The sequence below is a fragment of the Gopherus flavomarginatus genome, chromosome 2 (assembly GCF_025201925.1).
Source record: "Gopherus flavomarginatus isolate rGopFla2 chromosome 2, rGopFla2.mat.asm, whole genome shotgun sequence".
Lineage (NCBI taxonomy): Eukaryota > Metazoa > Chordata > Testudines > Testudinidae > Gopherus > Gopherus flavomarginatus.
In genome coordinates, this window is record NC_066618.1 from 207945468 (window position 1) to 207961601 (window position 16134).

Here is a 16134-nt window from a genome sequence, read left to right on the forward strand (position 1 = left end):
TATAGGTATCATTCTAGAAGCCCTCAGTTTCTTGTGCTTTGGGATCTATAAATTGGTAACTCAGTACTATGAGTCAGATTTACCATAAGATATATAAGCATTCCTTTATTAAAAACATCATAAAAGTCCTTTGCAATTTTACATCCTATCTGAAAGTCTTACTTCTATATGGGGCCCAATCCTGATCTTATGAAGCAAATGGGAAACTTTCCACTGTCCTCAAAGGGAGCAGAAGCAGGCCCATAATCTTCAGGCCCAGATATAGAACACACTGTAACTGAATGAAAGCATGTCTTTGTTGCCACACACTTTCAAAATTTGGCTTCATTGCAGACACATAAAAGCAGGAGATAAAGCTGTCAAACCACAATTTAATGTGGAATTATTTTAACAGTCTGGTTTTCTTTACATTAGTATATAATTATGTTTCAGTTAAATGCTACTTTAAGATTCATTTTCTTAAACCACAAGAATAATGCTTTTAACCTTCCGCATTAACCGCAAGTGCTGTTGTAAAGAGCTGTGACACAGTGTGCTTCCCTGGTTGCATACAGTTTTTTATTTATGTTGAAAACTTTACCATACCAAATCAGACAAATTTAGAATTAATGTTTTTATTAAGCCTGTACTTTGGTTTGATTTGTGTTTCTGTCCTGGGGCCAGTGGCCCTACAGTAAGGATCGGGCCTAAATGGCCCATGAGGACCCTGTGAGGAATACCTGGGAGCAATGAGGTGCTTCCAGGTGGTGCCCCTTTAGCATATTAGAAATGGAGCAGCTGAGGCAGAAGAAGACTGCTAGAATAGTATAAAGAGGAAGTTGCCTGGGGAGGATGAAGCCCTGTGATTGTTGAAGGCTGGAGGAGCTTGCAGGAAGTAGATGATGTCTTTGTGGGGACAAGAACTGCATGAGGGCTAAAAGTTCACAGTAGGATTGCCAAGAAAAGTGTCAGAGTCCCTGGGGAAGGGAGACAGTGGGGAGTACATGTCAGTAAATTCAAGGAAGAGAGCTGGTCTGCCTGTAGATCAGAGAGACCTACAGATTGAGCCAGGCTCCTGGGAAGGGAAGAGGAAGATGAAGAGTGTGCTGTCAAAGAGAAAGATACACATACACCTTATAGAGGGAGCAATATAACTAAGAGGTTAGCTCTCCAGGGACGAATAGCGGAATAAGAGACTGAAGCCCAGCATGGATGCTGGTGGACAGCTAACAGGCTGGCCTTACCATGAGGTGAACTGAGGCGGCCGCCTCAGGTGCCAGACTGGTGGGGGGGAAGGCACCACTAGGACCCAGAGTGTAGAAAATTGTGTATGCTGCTGGTGCATATGTATTCTCTCTGCTCTAGATGCACAGAGATGGAGTGCTTTGCTGTAGGAAGGAGGGCACAAGAGACATAACAGGCAGGCAGAAGAAAAGGTGAGAGAGAATAACAGAAAGCAGCAGGAGGTGCAGGGAGAGAGTGGAGTAGGAGCCTCTTATGTACCTCTTTAGCACCCCCAGGGTTGCTGATTAACACTAGCTTCTCAGGGAGCTTCTTGTTTCCTGCTGCTTCCCTGAACCCACTTGAGGAGAACAAGCCATCAACTTAAGTAGTAGGAGCCAGTTAGGCCCTTAAGATGCTGATATCTTCCCTCACTCAGGCCCTGCTACCAGCCAGCTAATTTGTCCCCTTCAACTGAATGTTGAGAGACACTATAGCTGGCACAGAACAGCAGTAATGAGTGAAAGAAGAAAACGCCCCCCTGGGGCAGCATTCAGAAAAAGAAAGAAAGAAAAAGAAGCTTTTCTATCTATGCAGCAAGGAGCTCTCCTGAGATACATAGACACAAATGTTCACCATGAGCCTTCCAGCCCCTGCAAGGATGTGAGTGGTGAGGAGGTCCCTGATCTTCCAGTTAGTCAGAGTGCAGGTGACCTGGCAGCTACTGCAGCATCCATATCTCCGTCTGAAATCGATGTAACCATGCACATTCCTGAAGAAAAGTGTAGATCAGAGAAGAGAGTGGTGGAGGCACAAGAAACAGCTGCTGCTGAGTTTAGTTCCTGAAGTCTAGATGATCCAGGACTGTGGACGCACTTGAGCAGTAGCCAGAGGGACTTCCTTGTATGGCATGGACCATAGCAAATGAAAAACTTCATGTTCCCCAAAGACAATGAAAATAGAAGTTTCCATCCAACACATTACTGGTGTGAAATCCCCTATGGTGACAAAGTGTAGAGGCCATGGCTTATGTACTTAAAAACCCAGAATGCTGCATACTGTTTTTGTTGCAAACTCTTCCACATTGGGTTCTACAGGAACAAAGAACTGGAAAAATCTGGCTAAAAATCTGGCATGCCATGAGAAGGCAGCAAATCACCAGAGAGCATTCCATAGGTGGAAAGAGCTTGAGATGGAGACTAAGGTTAAAGGCCACCATAGATGATCAGCATCAAGAGAAGATTGCATCAGAGTCTCTTTACTGGCAAAGTGTTTTGAAAAGGCTCATTGCTATTGTGAGAATGCTTGCTACCCAAAATCTAGCACTGTGTAGCACTTCAGATCAGCTGTATGTGCCAAACAATGGAAACTTTCTTGAAACTGTGGAACTGATGGCTGAGTTTGATGCTGTACTCCAGGAGCATCTAAGAAGAGTCACCACCCAAGAAATGTACACACCACTACACTGGAAAAACAATTCAAAATGAGATCATACAGTTACTGGCAACAAAGGCAAACAGAAGATTGTGGCAGATCTGAAGTCAGCAAGATATTACTCTGTTATTCTGGACTGCACACCTGACATCAGCCATACTGAACAAATGACTTTAATGGTGCATTTTATAACAACAACAGAACTTAGTGAAAATGTCCCTGCAATGGGGATTGTCAGAGAGCATTTTCTAGAATTTATTGACATTGATGATAGTACAGGAGCTGGTATGACAAATGTGCTTCTTAAAAAGCTGGAAGATACGGGAACTGCGATAGCTGACATGAGAGGTCAGGGCTACGATAATGGTGCCAACATGAGAGGAAAGAACAGGAGTGCAGACATGGATCTCAGAGTTAAATCCTCGAGCTTTTTTTGTCCCATGCAGTTCTCATTCATTGAACTTGGTGGTCAGTGATGCAGCATCAGTTTCTAGTGAGGCTGCTGAATTTTTTAATGGAATTCAAAGCATCTATGTATTTTTCTCTGCATCAACTCATCAATGGCAAATTTTGAAGCAACATCTGGGAACATCCTCTCTGACACTGAAACTACTGAGTGCCACACGATGGGAAAGTTGAGTGGAGGCGATAAAGCCTATTAAACACCAAATCGGGAAGATAGATGATGCCATAGTTGCCATTATGGAGGATAATGCTATCACAGGAACTGTTCGAGGGAGAACAGTGGCAGAGGGAATGGAATCACCAGAAATATAAATAACTTCAAATTTCTGTGTGGCTTAGTGTTGTGGCATTACATACTGTTTGAAATAAATGTTGTAAGCAAGAGACTTCAAGGTGTTGACTTTGATATGTCTGGAGCAATGGAACAACTGGACAAAGCAAAGTCATACCTAAAGTCTTACTAGTCAGATGAAGGATTTCAAAACGTTCTGAAGAGTGCACAGAAGTTGGCAGAGAAACTTCACACTGAAGCTATTTTCCCACCCAATCAAGAATACATGAGTCACTGAAGAAGAAGACAACATTTTGATTATGAGACATGGGATAATTCCTAAGAGACCCCAACCAACAATTCAAAGTTGAATTCTTTAACCAGGTGCTAGATTGTGCAATACAGTCATTTGAAGAACATTTCATGCAGCTCAAGGAACACAGCAGTATATTTGGGATGTTGTATGATATTCCAAAACTCCTCAGTATACCTGAAGACATACACCAGCAATGCAGGGCTCTAGAAACAGTAACCCATGATGAGATGCGCGATATTGATGCGGGTGATTTAGGTGATGAACTGAAAACCCTTTCAAGATACATTTCAGCAGGATCAACTCCAAAGGCTGTTCTGGAATATAGGTGCACAAATAAGATGACCACCCTCTTTCCAAATGCTTTTGTTGCTCCGAGCGTACTGTCATAAACAGATAGCTAAGGGTTAATGTCTCTTTCACCTGAAGCACCTGACCAGAAGACCAATCAGGAAACCGGATTTTTTCAACTTTGGGTGGAGGGAATTGAGTGTCTAAGGTCTTTGTTTGTCTGCCTGCCTGCTTGCTCTGAGCTTTGGAGAAGTAGTTCTACTTTCTTATTTTCTGTTTCTAAGTGTAAGGACAAAGAGATCAGATAGTAAGTTCTATGGTTTCTTTTCTTTGGTATTTGCATGAATATAAGTGCTGGAGTGCTTTGATTTGTATTCTTTTTGAATAAGGCTGTTTATTCAATATTCTTTTAAGCAATTGACCCTGTGTTGTATCATCTAATACAGAGAGAACATTTGTACTTATTTTTCTTTCTTTTTATATAAAGCTTTCTTTTAAGACCTGTTGGAGTTTTTCTTTACTTCAGGGAAATTGAGTCTGTACTCACCAGGGAATTGGTGGGAGGAAGAAATCAGGGGAGATCTGTGTGTTGGATTGCTAGCCTGATGTTGCATTCCCTCTGGGGGAATAGGAAAGTACTTTTTGTTTCCAGGATTGGGAACAGAGAGGGAGATTCACTCTGTGTAGTTTCACAGAGCTTGTGTCTGTGTATCTCTCCAGGAGCACCTGGAGGGGGGAAGGGAAAAAGGATTATTTCCCTTGGTTGTGAGACTCAAGGGATTTGGGTCTTGGGGTCCCCAGGGAAGGTTTTTCAGAGGGACCAGAGTGCCCCAAAACACTCTAATTTTTTGGGTGGTGGCAGCAGGTACCAGGTCCAAGCTGGTAACTAAGCTTGGAGGTTTTCATGCTAACCCCCATATTTTGGACGCTAAGGTCCAAATCTGGGACTAAGGTTATTACATGAGTGGCAGCTGGTGGGAGATAGACAGAACCCAGAAGCCAGTAGAAATATTATATTTTTCTTTTCTCTGCTAAGGGCTTTTTAGCAGAGAGAAGCAGTTGGTTTTAAAAGGGAACCAGAGAGAAATTTTTTTTTCTGCTCTCTCTGGCAGTTTGTGGCTTGCATGTTAAGCAGAAGTCGTTAAGGACTATTAACAGTCTTTTGTCACACAATAGCACTCCCATTGAGAGTCATACCAGCACTATATGAATGCAAATAAAGTGGTTTTTCTGGTTTCCTTTCATTGAACATTAGCTAGAGAGAGAAAAGGAAAAAAGCACTGTTGCTAGGCAGACTTCAGGAGGCAACAGAACCTGCAGTTCAGAAGATAAACACCGGAGGGCACCCCAACACAAGAAAACAGGAACCATGACTTCTAAGGCAAAAATTAAGGCCGGAGAGCAATTCAAAGAAGCTGAACACAGGCGACAAATGGAGATGAAAGAAAGAGAAGAACAAATCAAAGAGGCAGCACACAAAAGAAAAATAGAAGAAGAAGAGGTGGCCCATAGAAGGAAGCAAGCAGAAGAAGAGGCAGCCCACAGGAGACGGATAGAACTCCAAAGGGAAGCCCACCAACAGGCCATGGAATTAGAAAAGGCTAAGCAACAGACTCCAGCCAACCCTAACAACCCGGCGCCCATTATTGCTCCACAGCACAGGAAATTTCCCACCTACAAGGCAGGTGATGACACCGAGGCCTTCTTGGAAAATTTTGAAAGAGCCTGTCTTGGGTACAGCATTCCCGAAGACCAGTACATGGTAGAATTGAGGTCACAGCTCAGTGGACCTTTAGCAGAGGTGGCAGCTGAAATGCCTAAGCACCAAATGAATGACTATAAACTTTTTCTAACCAAGGCCAGATACAGGATGGGGATAACCCCAGATCATGCCCGTCGGCGTTTCAGAAACCAAAAGTGGAAACCAGAGGAGTCATTTCCCAAACACGCCTACTACATTGCAAAAAACTATGAGGCCTGGCTAACAGGAAACAACATTCAAACCTTGGAAGAACTGAACCTCCTCATACAAATGGAGCAGTTCTTGAATGGTGTTCCTGAAGACATCACACGGTACATACAAGATGGAAACCCCAAGAATATCGCTGAGGCGGGGGAGATTGGAGCCAAATGGATGGAACTGGCAGAAAGCAAGAAAGCTACTGTCAAGGGGAACGATTACCCCAGGGGGCACACAGACCATAAACCCTACAACCGAGGACAGCCAAAGACCCCACATACCATCCAAGTAAAGCCACAGATACCCTACCCTTCAACCTCACCAGTCTCCAGTAACTCTCCTCGGCCCAGTGACCCATCAGATGGAAGATGCTTTAAGTGTAATGAACTGGGACATATCAAGGCCAAGTGTCCCAAGAACACCATGCGAGTGCAATTCATTACACCACCATCACACCAAAGATCCCCAGGCCCGGATGCCTCTCAAATACCCTTGGAGCGAAGGGAAAATTTGAGAGTGGGCGGAAAGAAGGTTACTGCGTGGAGAGACACGGGGGCACAAGTGTCAGCTATCCACCAATCCTTCGTTGACCCCAAATTCATCAACCCAAAGGCCAAAGTTACAATTTACCCCTTCATGTCACAAGCTGTAGACTTGCCTACAGCTCAACTGCCTGTCCAGTACAAAGGCTGGTCAGGAATGTGGACTTTTGCAGTCTATGACAATTATCCTATCCCCATGCTACTGGGGGAAGACTTGGCCAACCAGGTGAGGCGGGCCAAGAGAGTGGGAATGGTTACACGTAGCCAAACCAGGCAAGCTTCCAGACCCATTCCTGTTCCTGAGCCGTCCACAGAGGCCCCGTCTGTGTTACCAGAGACCCAGACAGAGGTAGTGGACCCGGATTCCATGCCTACCACTGAAACAGCCACAGCATCTCCAGTCCCAGGCCCGGAACTGGAACAGCAACCAGCACCAGCAAGTGCAACCACATCTTCAACCTCAACGCCAGAGGGCGCCAGCGAGCCAGAACTGGCAGAAGCAAAAGACAGCCATACCCAAAAGGCTCAGCCAGAGCCTGAAATACCCTCAGGTGCACCAGCAGAGAGCGGTTCACCAGCAACGGAAACAACCCCGTCACCTACATCGCTTCCAGAGGGACCAAGCCCAAGTCCACAGTCTGAGGAAGAACTGGTGACCCCAGCCTCAAGGGAACAGTTCCAGACTGAGCAGGAAGCGGATGACAGCCTTCAGAAAGCTTGGGCGGCGGCACGGAGCACCCCACCGCCTCTCAGCTCTTCTAATCGATCCCGGTTTGTTATAGACCAAGGACTTTTATACAAGGAAATTCTTTCTGGTGGACACCGGGAAGAATGGCAGCCACAAAAACAGTTGGTGGTTCCAACTAAGTACCGGGGGAAGCTCTTAAGCTTAGCCCATGATCATCCCAGTGGCCATGCTGGGGTGAACCGACCCAAGGACCGGTTGGGGAAGTCCTTCCACTGGGAGGGGATGGGCAAGGACGTTGCCAAGTATGTCCGGTCTTGTGAGGTATGCCAAAGAGTGGGAAAGCCTCAAGACCAGGTCAAGGCCCCTCTCCAGCCACTCCCCATAATTGAGGTCCCATTTCAGCGAGTAGCTGTGGATATTCTGGGCCCTTTCCCAAAAAAGACGCCCAGAGGAAAGCAGTACGTACTGACTTTAGTGGACTTTGCTACCCGATGGCCAGAAGCAGTCGCTCTAGGCAACACCAGGGCTAACACTGTGTGCCTGGCCCTAACAGACATCTTTGCCAGGGTAGGTTGGCCCTCTGACATCCTTACAGATTCAGGGTCTAATTTCCTGGCAGGGACCATGGAAAAACTGTGGGAAACTCATGGGGTGAATCACTTGGTTGCCACCCCGTACCACCATCAAACCAATGGCCTGGTTGAAAGGTTCAATGGAACTTTGGGGGCCATGATACGAAAATTCATCAACGAATTCTCCAATAATTGGGACCTAGTGTTGCAGCAGTTGCTGTTTGCCTACAGGGCTGTACCACATCCCAGTTTAGGGTTTTCACCATTTGAACTTGTGTATGGTCACGAGGTTAAGGGGCCATTACAGTTGGTGAAGCAGCAATGGGAGGGGTTTACGCCTTCTCCAGGAACTAACATTCTGGACTTTGTAAGCAACCTACAAAGCACCCTCCGACAATCTTTAGCCCTTGCTAAAGAGAACCTAAAGGATGCTCAAGAAGAGCAAAAGGCCTGGTATGACAGACATGCCAGAGATCGGTCCTTCAAGGTAGGAGACCAGGTTATGGTCTTAAAGGCGCAACAGGCCCATAAGATGGAAGCATCATGGGAAGGGCCCTTCACGGTCCAAGAGCGCCTGGGAGCTGTAAACTACCTCATAGCATTTCCCAATTCCTCACTACAGCCTAAAGTGTACCATGTTAATTCTCTCAAGCCTTTCTATTCCAGAGACTTACAGGTTTGTCAGTTTACAGTCCAGGGAGAGGATGCTGAGTGGCCTGACAGTGTCTACTACGACGGGAAAAAAGACGGTGGCGTGGAAGAGGTAAACCTCTCAACCACCCTGGAACGTCTGCAGCGGCAACAAATCAAGGAGCTGTGCACTAGCTTCGCCCCATTGTTCTCAGCCACCCCAGGACGGACTGAACGGGCATACCACTCCATTGATACAGGTAATGCTCACCCAATCAGAACCCCACCCTACCGAGTGTCTCCTCATGCCCAAGCTGCTATAGAACGGGAGATCCAGAACATGCTACAGATGGGTATAATCCGCTCATCTACCAGTGCATGGGCATCTCCAGTGGTTCTGGTACCCAAACCAGATGGGGAAATACGCTTTTGCGTGGACTACCGTAAGCTAAATGCTGTAACTCGTCCGGACAACTATCCAATGCCACGTACCGATGAGCTATTGGAAAAGTTGGGACGTGCCCAGTTCATCTCTACAATAGACTTAACCAAGGGGTACTGGCAAGTACCGCTAGATGAACCTGCCAAGGAGAGGTCAGCATTCGTCACCCATGCGGGGGTGTATGAATTCAATGTCCTTCCTTTCGGCCTTCGAAATGCACCCGCCACCTTCCAGAGGCTGGTAGATGGTCTACTAGCTGGACTGGGAGAATTTGCAGTTGCCTACCTCGATGATGTGGCCATTTTTTCAGACTCCTGGCCCGAACACCTACTACACCTGGAAAAGGTCTTTGAGCGCATCAGGCAGGCAGGACTAACTGTTAAGGCCAAAAAGTGTCAAATAGGCCAAAACAGAGTGACGTACCTGGGGCACCAGGTGGGTCGAGGAACCATAAACCCCCTACAGGCCAAGGTGGATGCTATCCAAAAGTGGCCTGTCCCAAAGTCAAAGAAGCAGGTCCAATCCTTCTTAGGCTTGGCCGGATACTACAGGCGATTTGTACCACACTACAGCCAAATCGCTGCCCCACTGACCGACCTGACCAAAAAGACCCAGCCAAATGCAGTTAAGTGGACTGATGAGTGTCAAAAGGCCTTTACCCAACTTAAGGCAACGCTCATGTCTGACCCTGTGCTCAGGGCCCCGGATTTTGACAAGCCATTCCTAGTAACCACGGATGCATCTGAGCATGGTATAGGAGCGGTGCTCATGCAGGAAGCAACAGATCACAACTTCCATCCTGTCGTGTTTCTCAGCAAGAAACTGTCTGAGAGGGAAAGTCACTGGTCAGTCAGTGAAAAGGAATGCTATGCCATTGTGTACGCCCTGGAAAAGCTACGCCCATATGTTTGGGGACGGCGGTTCCAACTACAAACTGACCATGCTGCACTAAAGTGGCTTCATACTGCCAAGGGGAACAACAAGAAACTTCTTCGTTGGAGTTTAGCTCTCCAAGATTTTGATTTTGAAATTCAACACATCACAGGAGCTTCTAATAAAGTTGCTGATGCACTCTCCCGTGAGAGTTTCCCAGAATTCAGTAGTTAAAAAGTGTTCTTAAAATGTAGAAGTCTGTTAGTTATATACTTAGGAGTATATGTAAAGGTGTATGTGTTGTATTAATCTGTTTATTTTCAAGTTCTAGAAGGAAATCGCCGCCAGTGAGCTTCCCCACTGTCTGCAATTTGGGGGGCGTGTCATAAACAGATAGCTAAGGGTTAATGTCTCTTTCACCTGAAGCACCTGACCAGAAGACCAATCAGGAAACCGGATTTTTTCAACTTTGGGTGGAGGGAATTGAGTGTCTAAGGTCTTTGTTTGTCTGCCTGCCTGCTTGCTCTGAGCTTTGGAGAAGTAGTTCTACTTTCTTATTTTCTGTTTCTAAGTGTAAGGACAAAGAGATCAGATAGTAAGTTCTATGGTTTCTTTTCTTTGGTATTTGCATGAATATAAGTGCTGGAGTGCTTTGATTTGTATTCTTTTTGAATAAGGCTGTTTATTCAATATTCTTTTAAGCAATTGACCCTGTGTTGTATCATCTAATACAGAGAGAACATTTGTACTTATTTTTCTTTCTTTTTATATAAAGCTTTCTTTTAAGACCTGTTGGAGTTTTTCTTTACTTCAGGGAAATTGAGTCTGTACTCACCAGGGAATTGGTGGGAGGAAGAAATCAGGGGAGATCTGTGTGTTGGATTGCTAGCCTGATGTTGCATTCCCTCTGGGGGAATAGGAAAGTACTTTTTGTTTCCAGGATTGGGAACAGAGAGGGAGATTCACTCTGTGTAGTTTCACAGAGCTTGTGTCTGTGTATCTCTCCAGGAGCACCTGGAGGGGGGAAGGGAAAAAGGATTATTTCCCTTGGTTGTGAGACTCAAGGGATTTGGGTCTTGGGGTCCCCAGGGAAGGTTTTTCAGAGGGACCAGAGTGCCCCAAAACACTCTAATTTTTTGGGTGGTGGCAGCAGGTACCAGGTCCAAGCTGGTAACTAAGCTTGGAGGTTTTCATGCTAACCCCCATATTTTGGACGCTAAGGTCCAAATCTGGGACTAAGGTTATTACACGTACTTCTAACACTTCCTGTAACAGTTGCCAGTGGAGAATGCAGCTTCTTCAAGCTGAAGTTAATAAAAATACATCTATGTGCCATAATGACACAGGAGAGGCTGGTTGGCCTTGCAACATCTCAACAGAGCATGAGCTGGCCCAGAATGTGGACCTCCAGGAAGCAGTTCAAATCTTTGCAATCAAGAAGGCACGGAAAGCACCACTTTGATTATTCAAACAGATAAAAATGCCAGTGTTTACTATGCAGAGAAGAAATGTTACATTTGCTGTTCAGGCGTTTGAAAGTTAAATGTTACTTAAAATTTTTGAACAAGGCATTTTAAGTTGTTAGTTCTCCTTTAATGGGGTAGGTAGCAGAGCAGTACCATGAGAGGAGTAGAACAGGAAGAAGGCAGAATTGAGACCTTTCAAAGTTTTGGCCCAAGAGAGAGGGTATGGGGGCGTCATTTGAGCTCCCTGCCTCAGGTGCCAAAATGTTGTGGGCCAGCCCTGACAGCTAAGGCTGGGAGTCACAAGGCACTGCTGCTGACTTTCTAATGAGAGAAGAGTAAAACTTGGTGACAGGAAATTGAATTGTTGCCCTATTTCTCCTTTAATTGATTGCTTACTAATGAATGACCTCCATGTCCCCCAATTCCCCCACCACATAATGGGTTATTGTCGGTAACATCTAAGTCAGGACTGATTTGTATAGCCAGAAGGGGAAACTGAGGTGTGGCACAGGGTCTGGGCTTGTGCCAGCTTCTCTCAAGTGAATATGGTTTGCATGACTGGCAGTGCTAGAGGTCCAGAACTGAAGCTGTATGAATAACTGATTTTTCAGTTTGCTGTCAGTTCTGAAAAATCAGGAGGGGAAAAGAAACTTCACTTTGGGCTGAACTGAAACCAAATTTTTCCAGAATTCTTGGCAAATCAAAAAAAGAAAAATCTTGTTTTGGGGCACACAAAACTCTTTGTTTGACCTGAAACTAAACATGGTCTTTCTGGGGTATTTTAAATCTTCATTTTTAAAGAGCAAAAGAAATAAAGGGCTAGAGTCATAGAACAGCAGTGGCAGTACCACTCCCTCTTCTGTGCAATACTCAAGTGATTAGGGTGTTGACTTGGGGAAAGGGGATAGGACCCCTGGTTCCAGTCGTTGTTTCAGTGAATATTTGTTTGCATGAAATAGAACAGATTCAGCAAAACCCAACCCAGAATACCTGGTGGTTAGGGTACTGCTCCAGAGCAGAGATTTGAATCTGGGTTTCCCAGATGAGTGCCCCTAACCACTAGCATGCTGAGTACAAGGAAGCACTAGGTCTTCCTCCTCAGCTTTTTGAATCTAGCCTGAAAAATCAAAGTAGTTCTTTTTGATCATGTTGAATCAAACGGTTTCAACTCTGCCAATTTGTTTGTTTCAAGCAAAAAAATTCCCTAAAAATGATACAATTTTTCAAAATGTTTGATCAAAATCTGCATTTTTTTCAGTTAAAAAAAGTTTTCGATAAACAATTTACCCAGCTGTATACAGCACATGCTTTGGTAGTGCAAACTTCCCCATTAAATGGGCCACATTTCTTTCTGCTGCATCTGTAGGATCCCAGTGCACTGATATAACTGAGGAGAACTTTGAGTTATTAAAGGAAGGCAATTAGCTTTCCCTGAAACATTTATCATATATTTGAAGTCTGGTAAGCACAAGATATTTCAGTTGGCTGGCAAGTGAATTATATGAATGTCTGCAGGAAGGAGGATGCCCTAGTGAAATAGGGCAGTTAGAAATGGGCTACTGGGCCAGCTTTCTGTTTCTCAGTTTATTGCTTTCTTTGGGTAAGGCACCAAGTGCCTTTCAGGGATAATAATAGCACTCCTTTATACTAATAGAGACTTTGGCCAAGATTTTCAAAAGGCATGCCGGATGCCTCAATTTTGGGTGATTTTTAGAAAGTAGAGGCCTGATTTTTACAAAGTAACGAGCACTTACCTCCTGAAAATCAAATGGCTGTAATGTGTTTCAAGTCTGATACTCAAAAATTAAGTCACCCCAAATCACTGTCACTTCTGAAAATCTTGCCCACATAGATGTTTTTAAATCCTACATTTCAATCACCTATTAAAAGGGATCACGGGACTAAAAGGCCTCTTCCATCTCCCTTCTAATCACTCCCCAGACCCAGAAGAGATAATGCATTGAGTTCTCTGCATGTTAAATATCTGTCTGGATTAAATTTTCCCCTTTCAAGCATGGAAGGGAATTGTACCGTTCTCAGGATGACTTAAGACAATATTGCCTCAGAACAAGTAGGACTTGGCCTTTCCTTTTGATGAATCAAGTGATACCTGATTCCAAAATCCGGGGAGCCAAAAAGTTAGGACAAAATTTTTAAAAGTGCTTAAGTGACTTAGATTGTAAATTATTCAGGAACTTTTGAAAAATTTTGCCTTCAGTCTCACGCTCTGTTCTCTTGCATTTATTGAAATTGATAAATCAGGATACGCGAACATTTGTAGTTAGGAGAGGTAGTTAATTTGTATCTAATACAAAATAAACTGGAATTAGATTAGACAAGGTGGATGAGGTAGCTTCTGTTGGACCAACTTCTGTTGGTGAGAGATGCAAGCTTTCGAGCCATACAGAGCTCTTCTTCAGCTTGTCTCTCACCACCAGAAGTGGGTCCACTAAACAATATTACCTCACCTACTTTGTCTCTCTAATATCCTGGGACCATGATTACAACTACACTTGAACTAGGTTATGCAGTTTAAACCAAAAAAAGCCACCATTTGAATGGCTTTTGAATAAAAGATCACATACACTGTTCCTTGTCCGCAATGCATTAGGCAAAGGAAAATCTAGTATTTTAGGCCCACATCAAGTAAGAAAAAAACTTATAAATTTGAAATGTGCCAAATTCAAATACAGTCCTTTGGGATTTTGTTTCTGTTTCCTGTATAGAGCCCAGTACCCTCTTCCTTCTAATTGCCTTCGTCTAGACAGAAATTGACTATAAAGCAATATCAATACTGCATATTGCCCTGTCATCAAAGAACTCTTAACATTTTAATGATGCATTCTGTAGCACAGTAGTAGTGAATAGGTTTAATTTAACGTAGAAATAAATTGGTTGCTGAAGATAATTTTTATGATACATCTCCATATAATTTCTGACAAATAAACAAAATATTCCTTAGATAATAGAGGTTTTAGACTGTCATATTCTGGGTATTTTTGCTATATATACTGAATTAAAGTCCCTGTACATTCTAAATTCTTTTACTTTGCTGACTTTGCAGAGTTCCGTGGTAAACAAACTGGCGCATCATAAAACCTCCTTATTGAACAAAGGCAACATATTTTATGTATTGACTTTTGCATGATTCAATTTACACTAAGTATCACAATGACCTCTATAACTGCACTGTGAACTTTAAAAGCAAGTTTGCATTTTGTGGTAAACTCTTCCTTTTCAGTGTGGTTTTTAAAATGATGACCCAGCCTTTCAAAGATTGATGAATGCACAGTAGACATTCCAGCAGGATAATGAAAATTAAAGATCTTCAGAATGCTGAGGGCAATAATTACCTATTTAAAAGGGTGGAAAACTTGATCAATTAATTGTTAAAATGATTTTAAACTTTCTTTATAAATTATATTGGGTGAAAAACAGAATGATTGTTCTCATGTTTGCATATAGAGGTTTTGAACCCTTCACCAGAGCTTTAAAGTCCTGTAGTTATAATTAAATCAGAGTTAATGTGTCCATTTCTGTCACCTTAATATTGATTTAAGTTCTTATACTGCACCCATATCTGTGGTTTCTGAGTGCTTTGCTACTTACTAATACAAATAGTTCTGATTCATGGGAACTGTATACTATTGACTTGATTTAGAGTATTCCTGTAAATGATACAGTATCAGGTCCCATATTTGAATGAAAGGGCTATTATCTTGCCAATCTCTCATTACTTACTGGGTCTGTTGTGTTTTTTTTTGGGGGGGGGGTTGTTTTTGCTGGGGCCAGGAACGGGTTTGGCTGATCATATGAAAAGGAGAAAAAAAGGAGTTTGTGCCACCTTTGGGGGTCCTCGGTTCCTTATGCTTTTATTCATATTGGTGGAGCAGAAACAGAGAACTGGAATGACTGATCAGTGGTACAAAATGTGCCAATTATATGGTGATTAAACTTTGACTGGGTCCTTTAACTGTTCATTTCCAGACTCAATATTTTGGGGTATTTTTAAAGATGTCAGATTTTTGTAAAGAAATTGTAATTCTGAGTGTCAGCTGAACTACGGTTAAACTACACTTCCCGTTTATTACAATTTGTTTTGTTTAGTTTGAGCTGAGTTCCAAAAACTGCTTACATTGGGTTGGCATATAAAATGCGTAGGAAGGGAACCCTGCTTTCACAGATCTTAGAGGCCTGCCAAAGTGGGGCTTCTCTCCTACACACTTGGTAAATCCAGAGATTGACTAATTATTTCTGGACACAATATGGAGGTAGTTGTCCATGGATGTGGGCGAGGAGGAGACTTTTATTCATACTGAAAACTTTATTTGTTTAAGTTCTTACATAGTTTGTCCACAATGAATAGTTTAAGCATTTAAAAAGGTAAGAGAGCCTGCTCCAGTGCCAGGATTGGAGCAATCCCTGTTGCCCAACAGAGTGGGGACAGGGAGAGGGCTGGAGACTCAAAGGGTGGCTTGTGGGATGGGGAGCTCATTCTCCTTTGCAAGCAGCTCCACACTTACAGCAGTTGTGGCTATAGATCCCTTCCTTCCCGCAACTATTTATGCACCAAACCAACCTTCTCCAGATTGGGTCAGCTGGGTGCTTGGTCAGTTTGCAGATCTTTCTGTGGCTTATGTGCCCCAGAAGTTTAATTCATTTCAGGATGTGGTCCAAGCACTTTAGTTACTATACTGTAAGATAATGCTAAAAATAGGGAGTCAGGAATGACCAAAATTAGCCTAATGAGCACCCTGAATCTATTTCTTACTCATTGTCCGATGAGTTAAAATGCTCTTAAAATCAGATGTAAATCTTCAGAACTTTCATATGGTATTGTAAAGACCTTAATGTTCCCTCATTAAGTAGAGGGGAGCAGGAGATGTCCTCCATGCTTGCCCTACAGGTTGTTTCTTGAGGAAGAATCTCCAGATTATTTTTTCATTGGACAGATTCTTCAGCTATCCTATTTTAGCCTGTAAATCTC